Source organism: Artemia sp. Qi Xiang Cuo, chromosome 12 (genome assembly GCF_049724085.1).
Source record: "Artemia sp. Qi Xiang Cuo chromosome 12, ASM4972408v1, whole genome shotgun sequence".
In the NCBI taxonomy this organism is placed as follows: domain Eukaryota; kingdom Metazoa; phylum Arthropoda; class Branchiopoda; order Anostraca; family Artemiidae; genus Artemia; species Artemia sp. Qi Xiang Cuo.
In genome coordinates, this window is record NC_142805.1 from 56,962,762 (window position 1) to 56,986,756 (window position 23,995).

At 34.7% G+C, this 23,995-nt stretch overlaps 1 long non-coding RNA gene and 1 pseudogene across 4 annotated transcripts in view; both read left to right on the top strand.

Annotated features, from left to right (window-relative positions):
- Positions 1–23,995, top strand: part of LOC148946314 (uncharacterized) — a 76,825-nt gene that overhangs the window by 30,345 nt on the left and 22,485 nt on the right. Inside the window, exons 3-4 of one of the 4 annotated variants that reach the window (XR_016142618.1) lie at positions 2,137–2,234; positions 13,465–13,827. This is a non-coding gene — a long non-coding RNA (uncharacterized LOC148946314). Of the gene's footprint in view, positions 1–2,136; positions 2,235–13,464; positions 13,828–23,995 lie in introns of those variants that run through there. The other 3 variants (XR_016142619.1, XR_016142620.1, XR_016142617.1) reach the window with 3 other exon arrangements.
- LOC148946315 (glyceraldehyde-3-phosphate dehydrogenase-like) lies at positions 18,732–19,730 on the top strand (annotated as a pseudogene).

The window sequence follows — 23,995 nt, forward strand, 5'->3', positions numbered from 1 at the left end:
TGCGTATGGTTCTCTGGCCTTGTCGCCATGTTCCTAGAGACATAGAATACCGGTGTATTTTCTTTAAATCCTAATATACAGCCAAAACGGCAGGACAACACAGCCTTTTGTTATGAAAATACTGGTGGCCTAATGATTCGTGTAGTAATAGTTCGGTTTGTCGTGGTATACAGAGATGTTATGTATTTTTAATTATCAGTAAGAATTCTTCCATAAATAATCACTGGACCATTATAAGTAGAAACGACAATCACATTGTTGACATGTCTGAAATTGAGAAGTAATGATTGCAATAACCCACAGCTAAAAGGATTTAATCTAGTGCATTCTCAATTTCTTTTCATTGATGTTGTTATACTAACTGTAAGTATATTGGCTGTTTTTGCAGGGCCAGTCATAGAAGGAGGCAAGTAGAATTTATTGGGCAGGAGGAGGCAATTTTTATGGATATAAAACCTATCCCTATTTTACTATTTCTTACTTATATCCCATACGTTGTCATGAGTCGCATTGGTGCCATCTTATTTACATGTTAATGTACCAGCCATTTGTAAGATGTGCAGTCACCCGCTTTCTTTAAAAGTTGTATGATGTCGTCTTCCTTGGTCGCTATCTTTGTCTGCTAGTTCGTTGGTTGTCATGCACTCAATCTTCGAAAACAATTTTGGTAGTTGTGACTTCTCCGTCTGATGAACATGGCCACGATGCCTAATTTGTTGTAGTCGTATTTTTCTAGAGTATTGTTGCTGCCATCTATCGCTGTTCTTGAAGTTCTTGGTTAGAGAATCTATCATGGTTTATTATAAAGGCCATGGTTCATCATGGTTTATTATATACGACCAAGATATTTCGTTTTGAATGTCAGTCTTTTTCGTTTTACTAGTTTCAGAGTCGACGTCTTGCAAGCATACAGAAAACTGGACCGATTAAGGGATGGTAGAGTCTTAGCTTCCAGTGTATTGATAATGTTTATTCTTAATGGGGGAGGGCAACCTCCTGGAGGTTTTACTTTCTAGAACATGTCTTCTTTTTATGTCGGTAGAGAAACTGTTGTCTGAATTTACTTTGGCAGCGAGCTTGGAAATGAGTTACAGACTCAACAACTTCGTCACTTATTATGACATGGACGGGGGATGGGTTAGGGTGTTTTGTTGTATTTATGACTTGTGTCTTTTCGGAATTATTGCATGTTATAAAACACGGGCATGTAAACTTGTTATACTTTCAGTTTGCTTATCAAGAACCTCAACATAAGCTTGGGTGTCTAGGGTGACTCCGCTAATATTAAATCCTACTTTGTTTTATAGTAGGGTTAGGCTGGCGTGCAAAAACAGACTAAATAGTTGAAGAGACAGTATGCAGCACACCCGAATTTGTTGCACATTTCTCTCTCTCTTTCGTGGGTTGGAACCTAGCTGCAGTAGTCGTCATACATGTATTTTAATGTGTGGACTTGTCATACCCCATTATTATACAAGATCAAAGGGCAGCATGGAGTCTATTAATATTTGAAAATTTCTACACTGAACTGTTCCAGCTTTGAATTTGTGACTAAGAATGTCCTTGTCTGAATACAGAAGTGTGTTGTTCAACCTCTAGACAATTCTATCCAAGATGTCAGTAGTTTCTGACGAATGGGCTGACTTAAGTTCGGAACCAGGGATGTCTTTCGTGTATGAAAGATCTGCGTGTGGGTAGTTCTTTAAGTTTCTCAATTCTGATCGTTGGAATCTTCTTATCCTTTGCAGAAAAAGCCTTTATTCGGAGTTTAGTTTGCCCGCTCATTACCAGAATATGATCTCAGTTGAAGTCTACTTCCGGTAGGGCTATGGTATATTTTTTAAAGATGATTTTTACCGCTATGAGATGAGGTGCCAATCTTGAGGAAGTTTACTATTATTTCCAGTAATATTCTTATCCCTGTAAGAGTAATCCCTGTGATAATATATAACACTGCAAGAATTGTAGATAATAATCAAGTTATAGTTTGCTTCATTAATATAATAAAAAAGTAGATAAATAGGCTAAAAGATCATAAAAGTGTCTGTTTTTTGGTTGAAAAGGTCTTCCCAGAGTAAAGGCTGGCTCAGCTTAGAATGTTTTAAGTTACGTCTAGTTACTCGTTCTGTATTCCAGCATCAAGAACGTCCTTAATAGAAAACTACTCAAAAAGTTCAAGCAGCCATTGATTCTTTTAAGACCTAACAAATGCAGTGTCAAGGAAAGACTAGTACGTAAGTAGTTTTTGTCTTTTTTGTTTGTGTTACTGGTTTATAACTGTTTTCACCTACAACTTCAGGTTTAGTCAATTATCTATTTTTGGCTCTTCAGAAAAATAATAATTTAAGCGGTTTTGGTTTTATTTATTACGCCTCCTAAAACCGTTTCATACGTGTTTTTAATTAATTTTTAAGTTGACTATGTAAGTCATTACTTTTTAATTAAAAGAAACTTTTTGAAAAACAAGTCTTCCACAGAAAATTAAAGGCCATATTAAACTTATATTTAGCTTATTATATGAAACTTATACTATATATAAAACTTATACTTATTAAAATTATAATAAAACCATATTAAACTTATACTTAGATTAGCAGAAAGAAATTCCTTTACAATAATTCAAGATCAAAACGACCAGAAATTACTATTGAAGAATAAATGAAAGCCAAAACGAACAGGAATGAAATAAACAATCGTAGCAAACAACCATACAACAGGTACGAACATAAATGAATAAATAAATCTAAAAAAGAGTGAAATCTAATGTGAAACTCCAAATCAAGCTCAAAACGAACTAACATTACTACAAACCAGAGTTTGGCTACTGCCCCTTCCCGAACTGTCAAAGTCTAAAAGCCTACTGTGTCATTGGTGCTTTGCTGATAACTAATTCTCTTACAAATATCTCCTTTTGTACTTATTACAACATTGAAAATAAAAATAAAATTAGAGTAAAATTAAATTTTGAACTGATGAGTTTTCAGCAATTAATATCAAATATTTAATTTAATTAATTCTTTATATGACTCATCAAGACAGAAATAGTTTTCAATAGAAACATGAGTTTGGCTACTGTCTAGACTCATTAGGAAACAAATTTTATTGGAAAACGAATTAAATTTTTTATTATACTATAATTTTTTTATTTGAATATTTAATAATTTAAATTTTTTTATTATTAAATATTATACAAATATTTTTATTTCTACTTATTACAACATTGAAAATAAAAATAATAATTGCACTGAAATAAAATTTTGAACTGGTGAGTTTTCAGAAATTAATATAATTATTTATCAAATATTCAGTTTATATTTATTAGTTTTTTACAAGACTATTGAAGACATGGTAGTTTTCAGTATAGCCCCAGTTACCCAGTAGGTTTTAGTCTATAACAGTTAGGGAGGGGGGCAATAGCCAATCTCTTGTTAGCATTGATTTTTGTTCGTTTTTAGCTTGATTTGCATTTTGAATTTAAGTTTTACTAATCTTAAGATTCATTTATTCATTTATATCAGTATTTGTTGTATATTTGTTTGCTATGATTGTTTATTCTATTTCTGTTCGCTTAGGCTTTCCTTTATTGTTTAATAGTAATTTCTGTTCGTTTTGACTTGGAATTACTATAAGAATTTGTTTCTGCTGATCTTAAGTTTATTACGGCCTTTACCTATCTTTTAAAAAAGTTTTTCGAAAAAAAAAGATTTCATTTTGTTGTTGCTTGCCAAAATTTTAAGTTTTTCAACATTCCACATTTCATATTTTTTCAACATCAAAGCACCAAAATTAGTATCAAAATGTTAATATCAAAGTAACAAAGTATCAAAACAAAGACATTATCATAGGCAGAAAAATCTCGCTGCCTAAGTAAAGAACTATGTTGTTACAGTGTATTATTTATTTATTTTTTGCTTGGTTTTAGACAAGTATGTGTCGTATTAAATGAGTGGTCATGAAAGCTACAAAAAGTGCTCATTGTATTGGAAGAGCGTGTGCGTTTTTTAATATCAAACAGCGTCATCAAAGTAACATACACCCCTTATGCGCCCACCATTTTCCCAAACACATTCAATCAAAATTTTCAGATAGCCATTTTCTTCAGGTAGTTGATTTCCCGATAGAAAATTGTTTTTGAGGAGGACACTCCCCCACGGCTCTCATGCCAAGGATTTTAAGTTATGCCCTGGGGGCATATAAGACCGATGTTGGAACAATATATTATTTATTATTTTTTTCCTTTAGACCAGGGCACTTTGTATCGAAGAAGTCGTAGAAACTTCGAAAAGGGCTCATTCAATTGGAAATTGGAGTGGCTTGTGCCCATTTTAATAATCAAAAGTGATTGTAAGGCAACTAACGCCCCTTCCACGCCCACCATTTCCTGCAATACATCCAATCAAAATTTCGAGATATCCATTTTGTTCAGCGTAGTTGATTTCCAAATAGAAATTATGTTTTTGATGAGGACACTCCCCCACAGCCCTCAGGGCAAGGGTTGTAAGTTATGCCGTGGGGGCATATAAGGTTTTTATAGAAAGCGTTGTCGTAGAAACATCAAAAAAGGATCATTCGATTGGAAATTCAAAGGGCTAGTGCCCTTTTTAATAGTCGAAAGTGATTGGAGGGCAACTAACCCCCTTCTCACAACCACCTTTTCCCGAAACACATCCAAAAAAATTTTGAGATAGCCGTTTTGTTCAACGGAGTTGAAAGTTCTGGAAATTAGGTCTTTGTGGATGACAACCCCCCAAAGCCCTCAGGGCAAGGTTTGTAAGTTACGCCCTGTGGGCATATAAGTTTTTTATAGAAAGTGTTGTCGTAGAAACCTCAAAAAGGGCTCATTCGATTAGAAATTGAAATGGCTAGTGCCCTTTTTAATAGTCGAAAGTGATTGGAAGGAACTAACACCCCTTCCACGCCCACCATTTCCCCAAGCACATCCAATCAAAATTTTGAGATAGCTATTTTGTTCAACGCAGTTGAAAGTTGTAGAAATTATACCTTTGAGAAGATCACTCCCCCCCCCCACAGTTTTCAGGGTAAAGGTTATAAGTTATACCCTGGGGGAATATAAGGTTTTTATTGAAATCTATGTCGTAGAAACTTTAAAAAGGGCTCATTCGATTGGAAATTCAAAGGGCTAGTGCCCTTTTCTAATAGTCGAAATTGATTTGAGGGCAACTAATCCCCGTCTCACGCCCACCTTTTCCCCAAACACATCAATCAAAATTTTTAGATAGCCATTACATTCAACGTAGTTGAAAGTTTTGGAAATTAGTTCTTTAAGGATGAAAATCCCTCCCTCCCACAGCCCTCAGGGAAAGGGTTGTAAGTTGTGTCCTGGGGGCATATAAGGTTTTCTTTTTATAGAAAGCAATGTTGTAGAAACTTCAAAAAGGGCTCATTCAATCTGAAATTGAAAGGACTAGTGCCCTTTTTAATAGTCGAAAGTGTTTGAAGGGTAACAAACCCCCCTCTCATGCCCACCATTTCCCAAACACATACAATCAAAATTTCGAGATATCCATTTTGTTCAACATAGTTGAAAGTTATGGAAATTAGGTCTTTTAGCATGATAACCCCCTCAGAGCCCTCAGTACAAGGGTTGTAAGTCATGCATTGGGGGCATATATTGTTTATTTAGAAAACTGTAGCAGAAACTTTAAAAGGGGCTCATTTGATTTGAAATTTAAAAGGCTATTGCCCTTTTTAATAGTCCAAAGTCAATGGAGAGTAATTAACCCCACTCTCGCGCCTACCATTTCCCCAAACACATTCAATCAAAGCTTAGAGATAGCTATGTTCAACGTACTTGAAAGTTCTGGAAATTATGTATTTGAGAACGACAAACCCCCCAGAGTCCCCAGGGCAAAGGTTGTAAATTATGCCCTGGGGGCATATAAGGTTTTTATAGATAGTGTTGTTGTAAAAACTTTAAAAGGGGCTCATTCAATTGGAAATTGAGAGGGCTAGTGCTCTTTTTAATAGTCGAAAGTGATTGGAGGGTAACTAACCCCCCTCTCATGCCCACCATTCCCCAAAACACATCCAATCAAAATTTTTAGATAGCCATTTTATTCAACGCAGTAAAAAGTTCTGGAAATTAGATCTTTGAGGATGACAACGCTCCCCCTCCCCCAGCCCTCAGGGCAATGGTTGTAAGTTATGCCCTGGGGGCACAAAGGTTTATATTAAAAGCGTTGACGTAGAAACTTCAAAAGGGCTCATTTGATTGGAAATTGAAAGTGCTAGTGCCTTTTAAGTGATTGGAGAGCAACTAACGCCCCTCTGACGCCGACCATTTCTCCAAGCACATCCAATCAAAATTTTGAGATTTCGTTTTTGTTCAACGTAGTTGAAAGTTCTGGAAATTAAGGTCTTTGAGGATGACAACCCCCCTCACAGCCCCTTGGAGTAAGGGTTGACATTTATGCCCTGGGGGCATATAAGGTGTTTATAGAAAGCGTTGTCGTAGAAACTCAAAAAGGGCTCATTCGATTGGAAATCGAAAGGGTTTTAAGGCCTTTTTAATAGTCGAAAGTGATTGGAAGGCTTGATATTTTCATAGTAAAGATCGATGTGGGTACCATGCATTATTTGGTTGTTGTTGTTTAGACCAGGGCACTTCGTATCGAAGGAGTTGTCGTAGGAACTTTGAAAAGACCTCATATAATTGAAAATAGAAAGGGCTGATGCACTTTTAATAGTCGAAAGTGCTTGGAGGTCAACTAATCCTCCTCCTACCCCCACCCTCCATTTGCCAATTATGTTTGAAAACTAAATGTTTTCTTAGGATTAAATCAAAATGCACTGTGTTAATGCTAATTACCAATAAGGCATCTCAGCAGTATCCTAAGAACGACTGAGGGTATTATTTTCAAACTTTCGGGGCTACTTCTGTTCTTAAAATTTAACCAAATCAAAATATCGTAATTGTATCCAAGCTATCAAAGAAAGTAAACAGATTTTTTTGCGAATGGTATCAAGTTTTCCATTTCAGGTCAACTAGAGGAGGTATGAAACTAAATTAAACACTAGTATTTGTGTCCAGATTTTTAAAAGGGTGTATGTTGTTAAAAATTGCTGAAAATTTTTCTCCAGCATACAAATAGCAGACCAAACTATAAAGTCTTAAAAAAAACGAAAAGATTTAAAGTATTTCTTTCTTTTTCCCTTAAAAGACTACGTCAATATAAAACGAACAGAAATTAATTAAAAAAACTTTATCCACACAACAAGTTTTTGAAAGATAAGTAAAGAACTCCACTAAACCAGAATTGAGCAAAAATAAAATCAAATAATCTACCAAGCGTGAAACTACCACAAATCAGCATTGATAAATAAATGAAATTCAAAACGAACAGAAATTACAGTAAATAAACGGGTCAAACTAAAAAAGAGCAGAAATTAACATGAGTTGGGCTCAAAACTTCTATGCCTTCCTAAGGCCGGAACATAATTTGCACTTTACTGAAAAAAATACAAATGAATGTGCATTGTCAGTTTAATATACATATACTGATATTTAGTAATCAAAATGTTAATATTATTTGATTTATTAAAGTTATAAAAGTAAAAACATTTAAACAAAGCTATAAAAGTAATAACATTTATAAAAAAAGGGCCATCTCAAAATTCCGATCCGTTGGTTTTTAGGAAGATGTTTTTTTTTGGGGGGGGGAGGGCTAATGTCCCTCAGATCATTTTTTACTCTTAAAAAAGGAACTCAAACTTTTAGTTTCCAATCAAATGAGCCTCCTCTAAAATTTGGACGATCACCCTTTCATAAGAACCTTATAAGTCCCCGGGATATAACATAACCATTCACCTCGTGCACTGGGGGTTTTTGTCAACCCCAAAGGCGTTTTTTTGCAATCTTTGGACTGTTTTTGAAAACATGGTTATCTAAAGTTTTATTGGATGCATTTTGGGAAAAGAGAATGAGTGTGTGGAAGGGGGGGGAGATCCCCTCCGATCACTTATTAACTTTTAAAAAGAGAACTGAACTTTCAATTTCCAATCAATTAGCCTCATTCAAAGTTTATATGACCACCTCTACTATATTAACCGTATATGCCCCCTAAGAAAGCTGAAAAGTTCGGATTACACATCAACGCTCCAAAAACTAAAGCTATATCAATTAGCAGTTAACATGAAAATCTAACTTAGATATAAAGACATCGAACAGTTGACAGACTTCAAATACTTAGGCCGTTCAGTAGCTTCCGTTGGCGAGTCTGAAAAATAATTATTCACCAGAATAGCCTTACCCTACGTAGTATTTCAGATACTCCTATCGGTTTTTTAATCAGCAGTATACCCGCAAAAGCTGAAACTCTGACTGTTCCAGAGCAATGTTTTGTCGGTTCTGAGTTACCAATGGAATACTGAAGGCTGACCGCGGAACAGCAGAAAATTGTTGAAGCCTTTGAGAAGTAACTGTCTTCGCTAGATTCTAAGGATCAGCTGGAGAGACAATTTGAGCAAAGACGAGATTTGTGCTCGCACATGCCAACCAGATATAGCCTCCGTTGAGAGGGGACGAAACCTTGCACATATCCTCCGTATGCCAGATCAGAGACGTCCCAAAATTCTCCTCCACTGGCAATGGGAAGGCGTCTGTCACCGGGGAAGAGCAAAAAACCCGCTCCGTAAAACATTCTTTTTGCTATATGAGCTATATAGAACGTACATTAATGCAACGCTAATCAATAATTAACGTCGACCGCTATTTCTGACGTAATACCTTAAATTAGGTTGTTTTTTTCCTTCCAATACCAAATTGCCTGTTTTTTAATTAGGCAGTGTGGGCTTGGAATAAACATACCTAATTTAAGGTGTTAAGTCGTATATATGGGGAGATGTGGCCAATCAAGTAAATAACTTTAAATTCAACAAGATTTCTTTTGCAATTGGAAGGAGAATAATATTGTGGATAAAGGTATATATTAACAAAATATTCAGATAGCCAAGATCCAAACTTACCTCCATAACCAAAATTTCATCCTGACCTAGTTATGACATTTCCGTCACAAATTAAAAAGTTTTAAGCCCTTTATGGACCCTTTTAGCAACAGTATTTTAGCATTAGTAGTTGATAGAACCTCTCCTGGTTTTTTCTTTGTGTGTGTGGGGGGGGGGTATATTTTTTGGATGAGGGGGATTATAAGAAAACTTACAAAACGTATCAAAAATTTGTTTATATGCATGGAAGTTTTGTTTTGACGAGCCGGACAGAAATTCAAAGGGGGGCTCAAACCGTGAAACCCCCTCCCCTGGCTACAGCCTTGAGTATTTGGTATGAGAACATTCAGAAATGCATACAGAATTAATGCCTTTGGACGTACCAACCCTTGCTGGTCTTTTTACCCCTCCCCCTTGTATTTGGTAAACATTATATCTTATAGGGGAGGGGACACGCCCCAAAACTAACCTCTGTATCAACCCCTGAGAGCGGTCGTGGCAGAAATATTCGTTGTGGTTTTTGGATTAGAAGTGTTAGCTTTAGTAGCAGTGGCGTCAGTAGTCGTTCTAGGGGTAGCAACGGTTGGATAAGCTGCTGTAAGAGCTTTCGGGTGGTAGGACTTATACGGATTATAAAAATAGCAGTAGTCATTGTTGGAGAAGATATGGTTAAGATAGTCTTTTTTCAGAGGAGAAGTCATGGTATGAGCAGTTGTGAAAGGAATAGTTATGTTGGTGTAGCAGTTGAAGCAGCATTAGTTGGGTAGGTGCCTTCCGCAAAGCTAATATTGTACTTATGCACTTGCGTATGGGTATAAAGCTTCAGTGCGATCAATGTTGTTTATCATTTGAATATATTATCATTGAACATATTTATCATTATTATTTAAATATAATACCTCCCTACCCCCCCCCCCCCCTCTGGATACTAAGTTGATAGGACACCGTCTTTACTTTAAATTAAAAAAAAACTTTTTGGCATCCCTGCGTTCAATAAAAAAATTCATGGTTTTATTATTTAAATATAATACCTCCCTATGTCCTCTGATCAACCTGATAGATACTACTCTGCTTAAATGTAAAAACTTTTGGTATCCCTTGATACTACCTTGATAGGATACCGTCTTTACTTTAAATGTAAAAAAAAACTTTTTGGCATCCCTGGGTTTAATACAAAAATTCTAAGTTTTATCATTTAAATATAATACCTCACTAACCCCTCCGGAGACCACTATGATAGGATACCATCTCTTCTTTAAATTAAAAAAAATAATTAACATTTTTCCATCCCTGCTTTCAATAAAAAAAATTCAAAGGGTTATCATTTAAATATGATAACTCCTAACGCCCCCCCCTCTGGATCCCACCTTGCTAGGATGCAGTCTCTGCTTTAAATTTAAAAAAAAATATTCGAGATACTATTATTTAAATATAATACCTCCCTAACCCCCCCCCACCTATGGATACCTCCTTGATGGGATACCATCTCAGCTTTACATTAAAAAAAATGTTTTACTTAATAATTAAATATGTTAAAACAAACACGCGAAATAACGTTAAACAGCTTAGTGTTCCTTGGAAAAAAAAAAAATGATAGAATGAGTAAAGGGGTACAATAGCCCTGCTCATGTTAATTTCTGCTCGTTTTGAGTTTGACTCTGTTATTTATTGTAATTTCTGTTCGTTTTGGGTTTCATTTATTTATCGATGGTGATTTGTGGTAGTTTCATGCTTGGTAGATTATTTGATTTTATTTTTGCTCATTTTTGGTTTAATGGAGTTCTTCACTTTTATTTGAAAAACTTATTTTGTGGAAAAAGTTTTTTTTAATGAATATCAAGTAATGGTTATAGTCAATTGTAATTTATTTTAAAATGCACATTTTCATGAGTTATGACGGTTTGTTTTGGAATTGTAAAATTCGTTTTTAATTGTAGAGTTTCCTAGGGCCAGAAATTGCGTATCAAAGCAAAAGAGCCTTTACACTCCTCATGCTACTCCATATGCTCTGTTACCTTTATTATATTTTCCTTTGTCAGTCACGTACAATGAATTTTGTGTGTGTGTGTGTGTGAATCGTGGTTAAATGGGTAAAAGCGAATTTTATTTGATGATTTAAAAAATGAACTGTCTAGAAATTTGGGATATCGGAGAGGGAGGGTCATTGTTATCCGTCATTGTTGCTTCTTTCCCCCCTCTCAAACAGTTTTTGTGTGCTATTTATGGTCTGATAGACAAAAAAGGTTTAATAATTTATTAATTACCTGAAATAATTAAAAAAATTGCTACCATATCTTGTAGAGCTTGGATTGGAAATCCAAGTAAACAACAGGAAACTAATATCCGGTACTCACACCAAAAATGTTAGAAAAATCATTACAGTTCTATTTTTTTGTTAGACATATTCAATTTTAATGAAAAACACATCTTTAAAAAGTAAGTTTTGTGTTTTGATGAAACGAAGCAGAATTTTCTTCTTAAATTTCAGGAAAGGGCGGTCCTCAAAATTGTTATAGCATGTCTGGTTTGAAAACACTTAAAACTAGCTCAAAGGAAATATTATTTGAGCAATATGGCTGCTTTGAGATTTGCCTGTGGCGCTGAACACTGATTGAAAACCTTGCCGATACATAAGATGTAAAATCTCATTGTCTGTGATCAAATTTATATAGTCAAAACACATATTCTTAATACTCTGGATGCTGTCCAGTCCCCTGGGAGATTTTGCTAAAGAACCCTTTATCTTTGAGACTGTCTGCCGATGCTGAGGCTCGAAAAATGATTTGTAGATATTGAATCTTCTTATATTGATAATGCTTTTGATATTAGTTTTGAACTTAGAGGGGGAAGATTAAAATGAATGGTTTTATACTTGTGAAGCCAAAATTCAATTGCCTAGCCCAATGGACCTTCTGTGTATTGCTGTATGATATTGAAATTGCAGATGATAGAAGAAAAAAAAAATCACTAGTTGTTTCATTTGTAGACTAGACTAAACAAATTTTTGCTGAAAAAGATCTTATTTTAGCTAAATGTGGGATATGCTGTTGTCAGAGCAAACATATGTGAGGTGTGAGCTATTTATTTTGAAGGGGTGTGATTTAAAGATTTTACTTATAACTTTTTTTAGACTGAGTAAAAATTTAAACTCCAAAATTTAGAAATGTCAAACTTTGTGCAGATATAATTTGTTTGGGTATTTCTTTGTTACATAATTATTCAGTAACGCTTTGAAAATAGATGGCAGCTACAGTTGTAGATAGTGTACTTATATATTTCCAAAGTAAGCTTTTTCATAACATTTGGTTTTTTCCGCTCCAGTTTTTCGAAATGACCGAAACTAATTTAAAAAACCCATTAAAATTGTTATTGTATACATTTTTTTTTACGTTTTTACAAGTCAGACAAAAATCTAAGGGGAGAGGAATTCAAACCCCTAACTCCCTCCCTCCTTTGACACAGCATAACTTAAAGATATTACTTACAACTTAGTTTAGAGTAAGTAAAAATTAAGCACACCAAATTTTGGAAACGTTGTACTTTGCACAGACATAATTCGTTTGGATATATTTTTGTTACTGAGTTATTCAGCAACGCTTTGAAAATAGATGTCAGCTGCAGCTGCTGTAGAGGGTTTACTTTATACATATCCAAAGTAAGCTTTTTCGTAACGTTGGATTTTGCCGCTCCAGATTTTTAAATACCAGCGTTAAACATGCGCTGGAGTGGAGTCTGATTTTTATTCAGATGCCAGATTGATTTGATTCATATTGTCTGGTATGCACATGAGCCTCTCGTTACTGACCTTAGCTCGTTTAACATGCCTTAGAACTTTGATCCCCTTGAGCCTCCAGAGGTGTTTGGGGCATCTAAGGAAAGTTGCTAGTTATCTCTCATCACTAAAGCCGCACAGACATTCTCCCTTTTATGGTATTTATAATATCTGCGTTCAAATTGGCAGCTACATTATGGGGTGTTTTTGGGGTATTCCCTTCTTTTGTAGTGTAGGGATCGTCATTGAAAAAGGGAATTCCCGCTATTTTTTTGTTAGATTTCCGCTTTTCTTATTAGGGATTCCCACTATTTTCTTGCAAGCCGTTTTTCACCAGGGAGTTTCCTCGTGAGAAAGTCCTTTCCATTAAATATCTTCTCCTAAACTGATTCCTCGAAAAATATGTTTTGGTTTCAAGTGACAATAAAATTTGATGAATACTCTCCCTCGTGGTTGATCGGGTTGATATTCTCCCTTGATTGATTATATAGTAGAGCATTCTTAAAGTTTGCAAACCCGTAAAATAAATGACCATTTATCCCTAGTCAGCTTTATAATTATGAAGGTTGCATCACTATTTTACACATTGTAGTATCACTTTTGAGTAATTTTATGTTTTTGACACACTAGTGTTTTTAGCTTCTTTTTCATTTATCAGACTGTTTTTCGTACTGATTTTCTAGCATCTTTTCTTACTTTGACTTTTGACTCCTTTCTTACTTTTGTAGATCTGACGTGTCTACTGGCCAAAACAGCCAGTTAAGAAGAAATTAAGCAAGCAATTAAGGAAGTAGTGGAAGGACCAATGAAAGGTATTTTGGGTTACTCTGAAGAGGACATAGTCTCATCTGTTTTCATTGGAGATAATTATTCACAAATCTTCAATATAAATGCAAATAGCTTGGCTGGTGCCAAGCAAAAAAAGGAAGCAGTGGAAGGACTTTAATTCTGTATTTCTATAGTTTTTCTATAGTTTTTAATATATAAAATTCTATAGTTAATTAATAAAATTCTATAGTTTTTAATTCTGTAATTTTTAATTCTATAAAAAGTCGATTCTTTTGATGTATTCATTGTAATTAAAACTTCGTATATTACTTTTAAGTCTCCATTGCTATTAGGGAGCGAAAAGTTCTCAAAAGAATTGAGTGCAGGAACTATTGTGAAATTCTTCAAGAAAGGAGATTCAATAGAATGAAGCAACTACAGAATTATTAAAAGCCCTAATGGCAGCACGCGCTACTCCAAGACGTCGATTTAGCCGATGATGTTTGTCTCATAAAAGCCGAATAGCAAAAGTTTCAGGAATTCTGAATAAACTCGCTAAGAAAGCTGAAAAGTTCGGATTACACATCAACGCTCCAAAAACTAAAGCTATATCAATTAGCAGTTAACATGAAAATCTAACTTAGATATAAAGACATCGAACAGTTGACAGACTTCAAATACTTAGGCCGTTCAGTAGCTTCCGTTGGCGAGTCTGAAAAATAATTATTCACCAGAATAGCCTTACCCTACGTAGTATTTCAGATACTCCTACCGGTTTTTTAATCAGCAGTATACCCGCAAAAGCTGAAACTCTGACTGTTCCAGAGCACTGTTTTGTCTGTTCTGAGCTACTAATGGAATACTGAAGGCTGACCGCGGAACAGCATAAAATTGTTGAAGCCTTTGAGAAGTAACTGTCTTCGCTAGATTCTAAGTATCAGCTGGAGAGACAATTTGAGCAAAGACGAGATTTGTGCTCGCACATGCCAACCAGATATAGCCTCCGTTGAGAGGGAACGAAACCTTGCACATATCCTCCGTATGCCAGATCAGAGACGTCCCAAAATTCTCCACTGCCAATGGGAAGGCGTCTGTCACCGGGGAAGAGCAAAAAACCCACTCCGTAGAACGTTCTTTTGGCTATATGAGCTGTATAGAACGTACATTAATGCAACGCTAATCAATAATTAACGTCGACCGCTATTTCTGACGTAATACCTTAAATTAGGTTTTTTTTTCTTCCAATACCAAACTGCCTGTTTTTTAATTAGGCAGTGTGGTCTTGGAATAAAAATAACTAAATTAAGGTGTTAAGTCGTATATATGGGGAGATGTGACCAATCAGGTAAATAACTTTAAATTCAACAAGATTTCTTTTGCAATTGGAAGGAGAAAGATATTGTGGATAAAGGTATATATTAACAAAATATTCAGATAGCCAAGATCCAAACTTACCTCCATAACCAAAATTTCATCCTGACCTAGTTATGACATTTCCGTCACAAATTAAGATTTTTTAAGCATTTTATGGACCCTTTTAGCAACAGTATTTTAGCATTAGTAGTTGATAGAACCTATCTAGGATTTTTCTTTGTGTGTGTGGGGGGGGGCATATTTTTTGGAAGAGGGGGAGTATAATAACACTTACAAAACGGATCAAAAATTTGAGGATATGCAGGGATGATTTGTTTTGACGAGTCAGACAGAAATGCAAAGGGGGGCTCAAACCCTGATACTCCCTTCCCTGGCATCAGTCTTGAGTCTTTGGTATTAGAACATTCAGAAATATATACAGAATTAATGCCTTTGGACGTACCAACTCTTGCTGGTCTTTTTACCCCTCCCCCTTGTGTTTGGTAAACATTATATCTTATAGGATAGGGGACATGCCCCAAAACTACCCTCTGGATCAACCCCTGAGAGCCATCTTGGCAGAAATATTCGTGGTGGTTTGCGGATTAGAAGTGTTAGCTTTAGCTGCAGTGGTGTCAGTAGTCGCGCTAGGGTCAGTACCGGTTTGACAAGCTGCTGTAAGAGCTTTCGTGTGGTTTGAGTTATAAGGGTTATAAAAATAGCAGTATTCATTGTTGGAGAAGATATGGTTAAGATGTTGATTTTTTTTTTCAGAGGAGAAGTCACGGTATGACCAGTCATGAAAGGAATAGTTTTGTTGGTGTAGCAGCTGAGTCAGTATTAGTTGGGTAGGTGCCTTCCGCAAAGCTAAAATTGTACTTATTCACTTGCGTATTGGTATAAGGCTTCAGCGCGATCAATGTTGTTTATCATTTGAATATATCATCATTTAAACATATTTATCATTATTTTTTAAATATAATACCTCCCTAACGCCCCCCCTCCCCTCGGGATACGAAGTTGATAGGATACCGTCTTTACTTTAAATTAAAAAAAAAAAAACTTTTTGGCATCCCTGCGTTCAATAAAAAAATTCATGGTTTTATCATTTAAATATAATACCTCCCTATGTCCCCCCTCTGGATACAACCTTGATAGGATACCATCTCTGCTTTAAATGTAAAAAAAACTTTTTGGTATCCCTTGATACAACCTTGATAGGATACTATCTCTGCTTTAAATGTAAAAAACTTTTTGGCATCCCTGGGTTTAATAAAAAAATTCGAGGTTTTATCATTTAAATATAATACCTCCCTAACCCCTCCGGATACCACTTTGATAGGATACCGTCTCTACTTTAAATAAAAAAAAGAATTAACTTTTTGGCAGCCCTGCTTTCAATAAAAAAAATTCAAATGATTATCATTTAAATATGATAACTCCCAACGCCCCCTCCCTCTGGATACCACCGTGCTAGGATGCCGTCTCTGCTTTAAATTAAAAAAAAGATTCGAGATACTATTATTGAAATATAATACCTCCCTAACCCCCCCAACCCTCCTCCTATGGATACCTCCATGATGGGATACCATCTCAGCTTTACATTTAAAAAAATGTTTTACTTAATAATTAACTAGGTTCAAACAAACACGCGAAATAACTTTAAACAGCTTATTGTTTCTTGGAAAAGAAAAATATGAGAGAATGAGTAAAGGGGTACAACAGTCCTACTCATGTTAATTTCTGCTCGTTTTGAGTTTGACTCGGTTATTTATTGTACGTTCTGTTGGTTTTGGGTTTCATTTATTTATCGATGCTGATTTGTGGTAGTTTCATGCTTGGTAGATTGTTTTATTTAATTTTTGCTCATTTTTGGTTTAATAAAGTTCTTCACTTTTCTTTGAACAACTTATTTTGTGGAAAGTTTTTTTTAATTAATATAAAGTAATTTTTATAGTAAATTGTAATTTCTTTTAAAATGCACATTTTCATGAGTTATGACGGTTTGTTTTGGAATTGTAAAATTCGTTTTAACTAGTATAGTTTCCTAGGACCAAACATTGCGTATCAAATCAAAAGAGCTTTTACACTCCTCATGCTACTCCATTTGCTCTGTTACCAATATTATATTTTCCTTGGTCAGTCACGTACAATGAATTTTGTGAGCGAATGTGTGAATCGTGTGTAAATGGGTAAAAACGAATTTTATTTGATGAATGAAAAATGAACTGTCTAGAAATTTGGTATATCGGAGGGGGAGGGTCTTTGTTATCCGTCATTGTTGCTTCTTTCCCCACTCGCAAGCAGTTTTTGTGTGCTATTTATGGTCTGATACACAACAAAGGTTTAATAATTTATTAATTATCTGAAGTAATTGAAAAAATTACAACCATATCTTGTAGAGCTTGGATTGGAAATCCAAGTAAACAACAGGAAACTAATATCCGGTACTCACACCAAAAATGTTAGACAAATCATTACAGTTCTTATTTTTTTTGTTAGACATATTCAATTTTAATGAAAAACACATCTTTGAAAAGTAAGTTTTGTGTTTTGATGAAACGAAGCAGAATTTTCTTCTTAAATTTCAGGAAAGGGCGGTCCTCAAAATTGTTATAGAATGTCTGGTTTGAAAACACTTAAAACTAGCTCAAAGGAAATATTATTTGAGCAATATGGCTGCTTTGAGATTTGCCTGTGGCGCTGAACACTGATTGAAAACGTAGCCGATACATAAGATGTAAAATCTCATTGTCTGTGATCAAATTTATATAGTCAAAACATATATTCTTAATATTCTGGATGCTGTCCAGTCCCCTGGGAGATTTTGCTAAAGAACCCTTCGTCTTTGAGGCTGTCTGCCGATGCTGAGGCTAGAAAAGTTATTTGTTGATATTAAATCTTCTTATATTGATAATGCTTTTGATATTAGTTTTGAACTTAGAGGGGGAAGATTAAAATAAATGGTTTTATACTTGTGAAGCCGAAATTCAATTGCCTAGCGCAATGGACCTTCTGTATATCGATGTATGATATTGAAATTACAGATGATAAAAGAAAAAAAAATCATTAGTTGTTTTATTTGTAGACTAGACTAAACAAATTTTTGCTGAAAAAGATCTTATTTTAGCTAAATGTGGGATATGCTGTTGTCAGAGCAAACATATGTGAGGTGTGAGCTATTTATTTTGAGGGGGCATGATTTAAAGATTTTACTTATAACTTTTTTTAGACCGAGTAAATATTTAAACTCCAAAATTTAGAAATGTTAAACTTTGTACAGATATAATTTGTTTGGGTATTTCTTTGTTACATAATTATTCAGTAACGCTTTGAAAATAGATGGCAGCTACAGTTGTAGATAGTGTACTTATATATTTCCAAAGTAAGCTTTTTCATAACATTTGGTTTTTTCCGCTCCAGTTTTTCGAAATGACCGAAACGAATTTAAAAAACCCATTAAAATTGTTATTGTATACATTTTTTTTTTTACGTTTTTACTAGTCGGACAAAAATCTCAGGGAGAGGAATTAAAACCCCTAACTCCCTCCCTCCTTTGACACAGCATAACTTAAAGATTTTACTTATAACTTAGTTTAGAGTAAGTAAAAATTAAGCACACCAAATTTTGGAAACGTTGTACTTTGCACAGACTACATTATAAAGATTTAAGGTGCTACGCCAGTGCCTAATTTATCTTTTTGACAGCAAGCATATAAAGGGATGTCCGATACAAAACCTGAGCAATAATTTTAATTTTTAATTAGAGAAATACCTGAAAATTTTAAAATTAGTTGTTTTTTTTTGGTTAGACAAAATGAACTCGATACGCGATTAAGCTTACAGATTTGTAAGTAATTATCTTAATATCGCTTATGTAGGTATAAGTTGATTTGGACAATTTGATCGTCTTGTGTTACGAGCCACTTTGGAAAAAAGCAGCTACTTCTGCCACATAGTGGCCATCAATGACCCATTTAAAAATCTCACTTATATGGCGTTTTTGTTAAAACATGACTCCACTCATGGAAAATTTCAAGGGGAAATAGCTGCTATTGATGTTAAACTTGTTATAAACGGTCAAGCTATCAGTGTATTTCAAGAACGTGAGCTAAGAAACACTCCATGGGATTCTCTGTGTGCCGATTACGTTGTTGAGTCGTATGGTATTTTTACAACTATTGACAAGGTGCTCTAGTCATCTTAAAGGAGGTGCAAAACATGTCATTATTTCTGCACCTTCTGCTGATGCCCCAATGTTTGTAATTGGTGTCAATCATGAACAGTACAATCCTTCTATGAAGGTTGTTTCAAATGCATCTTGCACCACTAATTGTCTTGCTCCTGTTGCTAAAGTTATTCACACTAAATTTGGTATTGTTGAAGGTCTTATGACTAACATTCATGCTATGACTGGTACCCGGGAAATCGCTGATGTACCGTCTGTAAAACAATGGAGAGATGGAAGAGGAGCTGCTCAAAATATTATTCCAGCATCACCTGTTCTTCTAGCCGTAGGGAAAGTAATTTATTGAACTTAACGGAAAGCTCACCGGATTGGCTTTCCATGTACCCATTCATAATGTCTATATGTAGATCTTAAGTGTTGACTGACCGAAACAGCAAGTTACGAAGAAATTACAAACTCAGGGAACGAAGATAGTGGGGATAAATAACACGTGAATTGGGTAACCATAAAGACTAAGTAGTCTTAACATACGAATGTGGCGGTCATTATACATCAATCTTCGTTGCAAAAACTGGTATCCAGCTTAGCCCCAACTTCGAGAAGCTAGTTTCATGGTATGATAACGAATACGGTTATTCTTGTCGTGTTGTTGACCTTATTTGCTACATCAACTCTCGTGCTTAAACATCCTATCCTTTCATAATTTAATTAGTTCAACATTTGTATTGGAATCTGTCACTTGTGTTTTTGATTAGTCGTGGATTTAGACGATTGTAAGCAAATAAAAGATCTTGGTACTCATCAATTTCAAATCAAGATATTAAAGGTGAAAGCGAAGAATTATATCAGGAAGAATATTTTCTAAAAGTGTTTCCAAATTTTTTCCGACAGGGTGATAATCAGGGTTCCATTGGTAGGTAGCAACCTAGTAATCCAGCACTCTTGTGCATTGTGTAATTAAAAACAAAATATTTTTCAAAATAGAAGGATATTTTACATACAGAAATGATAAAGTTCATCTTATTATATTAAAGCCGTAGGCTTTTTCCTGTTTGTTATTAGACTAAAAGTTTGTAGTAAAACCTTACTTTCTAGGAAACCATCATCAGCCATTTGAAATTAATTTAAAAAAGTAATTTATAACTTAAATAAAATTAAATTTCATATTATAATTTTAGCTATAATTATATCAGTAAACAATCGCTAATGTTATTATCCAAACTGAAAAATATTTATGGTGTCTGAGCAATAATACTGATTTTTTAATTCCATCTAGAAAAATACCTGAAAATTTTAAAATCAGTTTTATTTTTTTTCAATTTATTCAACGAATGCTTTATTTCATATTTCACTTCAAAAATATAATTGTCTCCTGGAAGCATACTTTTTTTGGCTCAACTTTTAAAATGCGTATCTTTTTGGCTTTATTTCTGTAGAAACGAAATTCAATTTTTTACTTTATTTTAGTTTTCAGTTCAGAATCACTAAGGTTATTCTGTAAGCTACAAAAATATTGATGGTGTCTGAGCAGTAATATTGATTTTTTGATTAAAATTAGAAAAAACTTGAAAATTTTAAGATTAGTTTTGTTTTTTGTTCGATTTAGTCAGCGAAAGTTTTATTTCATCTCTCACTTTAAAGTTGTAATTGTTTTCTGGAACCAAACTTTTTTTTGTTCAATTTCTAATTTATTTGACTTATAAACTCGATTTGTTATTAAGCTTAGAGGTTTGAAGGCAATTATCTTAATATAGCTTATGTAGGTATACCTTATCACTTAACTTGTGGCCATTGGCCGGAGACTGAAGGTTGGTGTGTCAACCCTGAGGGCGTAGTCATTTGAGCTGTGAACTATTTTGAACAAAATGGCCTGCTAAAGATTTGGAACTGATGCATTTGGCGAAGAAGGACATTGGGGGCTGGTTTTTCTTTCATCACTTTTGACTCTTAACAAGGGCCCCGAAACTGCCTTGGCGTATTGTTCTCTGGCCTTGTCGCCATGTTCCTAGAGACATAGAATACCGGTGTATTTTCTTTAAATCCTAATATACAGCCAAAACGGCAGGACAACACAGCCTTTTGTTATGAAAATACTGGTGGCCTAATGATTCGTGTAGTAATAGTTCGGTTTGTCGTGGTATACAGAGATGTTATGTATTTTTAATTATCAGTAAGAATTCTTCCATAAATAATCACTGGACCATTATAAGTAGAAACGACAATCACATTGTTGACATGTCTGAAATTGAGAAGTAATGATTGCAATAACCCACAGCTAAAAGGATTTAATCTAGTGCATTCTCAAATTCCTTTCATTGATGTTTTTATACTAACTGTAAGTGTGTTGACTGTTTTTGCAGGGCCAGTCATAGAAGGAGGCAAGTAGAATTTATTGGGCAGGAGGAGGCAATTTTTATGGATATAAAACCTATCCCTATTTTACTATTTCTTACTTATATCCCATACGTTGTCATGAGTCGCATTGGTGCCATCTTATTTACATGTTAATGTACCAGCCATTTGTAAGATGTGCAGTCACCCGCTTTCTTTAAAAGTTGTATGATGTCGTCTTCCTTGGTCGAAACTCAATCTTCGAAAACAATTTTGGTAGTTGTGACTTCTCCGTCTGATGAACATGGCCACGATGCCTAATTTGTTGTAGTTGTATTTTTCTAGAGTATTGTTGCTGCCCTCTATCGCTGTTCTTGAAGTTCTTGGTTAGAGAATCTATCATGGTTTATTATAACGGCCATGGTTCATCATGGTTTATTATATACGACCAAGATATTTCGTTTTGAATGTCAGTCTTTTTCGTTTTACTAGTTTCAGAGTCGACGTCTTGCAAGCATACAGAAAACTGGACCGATTAAGGGATGGTAGAGTCTTAGCTTCCAGTGTATTGATAATGTTTATTCTTAATGGGGGAGGGCACCCTCCTGGAGGTTTTACTTTCTAGAACATGTCTTCTTTTTATGTCGGTAGAGTAACTGTTGTCAGAATTTAACTTGGCAGCGAGTTTGGAAATGAGTTACAGACTCAGCAACGTCGCCACTTACTATGACATGAACGGGGGATGGGTTAGGGTTTCTTGTTGTGTTTATGACTTGTGCCTTTTCGGAATTATTGCATGTTATAAAGCATGGGCATGTAAACTTGGTATAGTTTCAGTTTCCTTTTCAAGAACCTCAACATAAGCTTGGGTGTCTAGGGTGACTCCGCTAATATTAAATCCTACTTTGTTTTATAGTAGGGTTAGGCTGGCGTGCAAAAACAGACTAAATAGTTGAAGAGACAGTATGCAGCACACCCGAATTTGTTGCACATTTCTCTCTCTCTTTCGTGGGTTGGAACATAGCTGAAGTAGTCATCGTACATGTTTTTTAATATGTGGACTTGTCATACCCCATTATCATACAAGATCAAAGGCCTGCATGGAGTCTATTAATATTTGAAAATTTCTACACTGAACTGTTACAGCTTTGAATTTGTGACCAAGAATGTCCTTGTCTGAATCCAGAAGTTTGTTGTTAAACCTCTAGACAATTCTATCCAAGACGTCAGTAGTTACTGACGAGGGGGCTGACTCAAGTTCGGAACCAAGGATTTCTTTCGTGTGTGAAAGATCTGCGTGTGGGTAGTTCTTTAAGTTTCTCAATTCTGATCTTTGGAATCTTCTTATCCTTTGCAAAAAAAGTCTTGAGTTGGAGTTTAGTTTGCCCGCTCATTACCAGAATATGATCTCAGTTGAAGTCTACTTCCGGTAGGGCTATGGTGTATTTTTTACAGATGATTTTTACCGCTATGAGATGAGGTGCCAATCTTGAGGAAGTTTACTATTATTTCCAATAATATTCTTATCCCTGTAAGAGTAATCCCTGTGATAATATATAACACTGCAAGAATTGTAGATAATAATCAAGTTATAGTTTACTTCATTAATATAATAAAAAAGTAGATAAATAGGCTAAAAGATCAAAATTTATGAAAATCATAAAAGTGTCTGTTTTTTGGTTGAAAGGGCTTTCCCGAGTAAAGGCTGGCTCAGCTTAGAATGTTTTTAGTTACGTCTAGTTACTCGTTCTGTATTCCAGCATCAAGAACGTCCTTAATAGAAAACTACTAAAAAAGTTCAAGCAGCCATTGATTCTTTCAATACCTAACAAATGCAGTGTCAAGGAAAGACTAGTACGTAAGTAGTTTTTGTCTTTTTTGTTTGTGTTACTGGTTTATAACTGTCTTCACCTACAACTTCAGGTTCAGTCAATTATCTATTTTTGGCTCTTCAGAAAAGTAAAGCCTTCCACAGAAAAGTAAAGGCCATATTAAACTTATATTTAGCTTATTATATAAAACTTATACTATATATAAAACTTATACTTATTAAACTTATAATAAAACCATATTAAACTTATACTTAGATTAGCATAAAGAAATTCCTTTAGAATAATTCAAGCTAAAAACGACCAGAAATTACTATTAAAGAATAAATGAAAGCCAAAACAAACAGGAATGAAATAAACAATCGTAGCAAACAAACATACAACATGTACGAACATAAATGAATAAATAAATCTAAAAAAGAGTGAAATCTAATGTGAAACTCCAAATCAAGCTCAAAACGAACTAACATTACTACGAACCAGAGTTTGGCTACTGCCCCTTCCCGAACTGTCAAAGTCTAAAAGCCTAATGTGTCATTGGCGCTTTGCTGATTACTAATTCTCTTAGAAATATCTCCTTTTGTACTTATTACAACATTGAAATTAAAAATAAAATAAAAGTAAAATTAAATTTTGAACTGATGAGTTTCAGCAATTAATATCAAATATTTAATATAACTAATTCTTTATATGACTCATCAAGACAGAAATAGTTTTCAATAGAAACAAGAGTTTGGCTACTGCCTAGACTCATTAGGAAACAAATTTTATTGGAAAACGAATTAAATT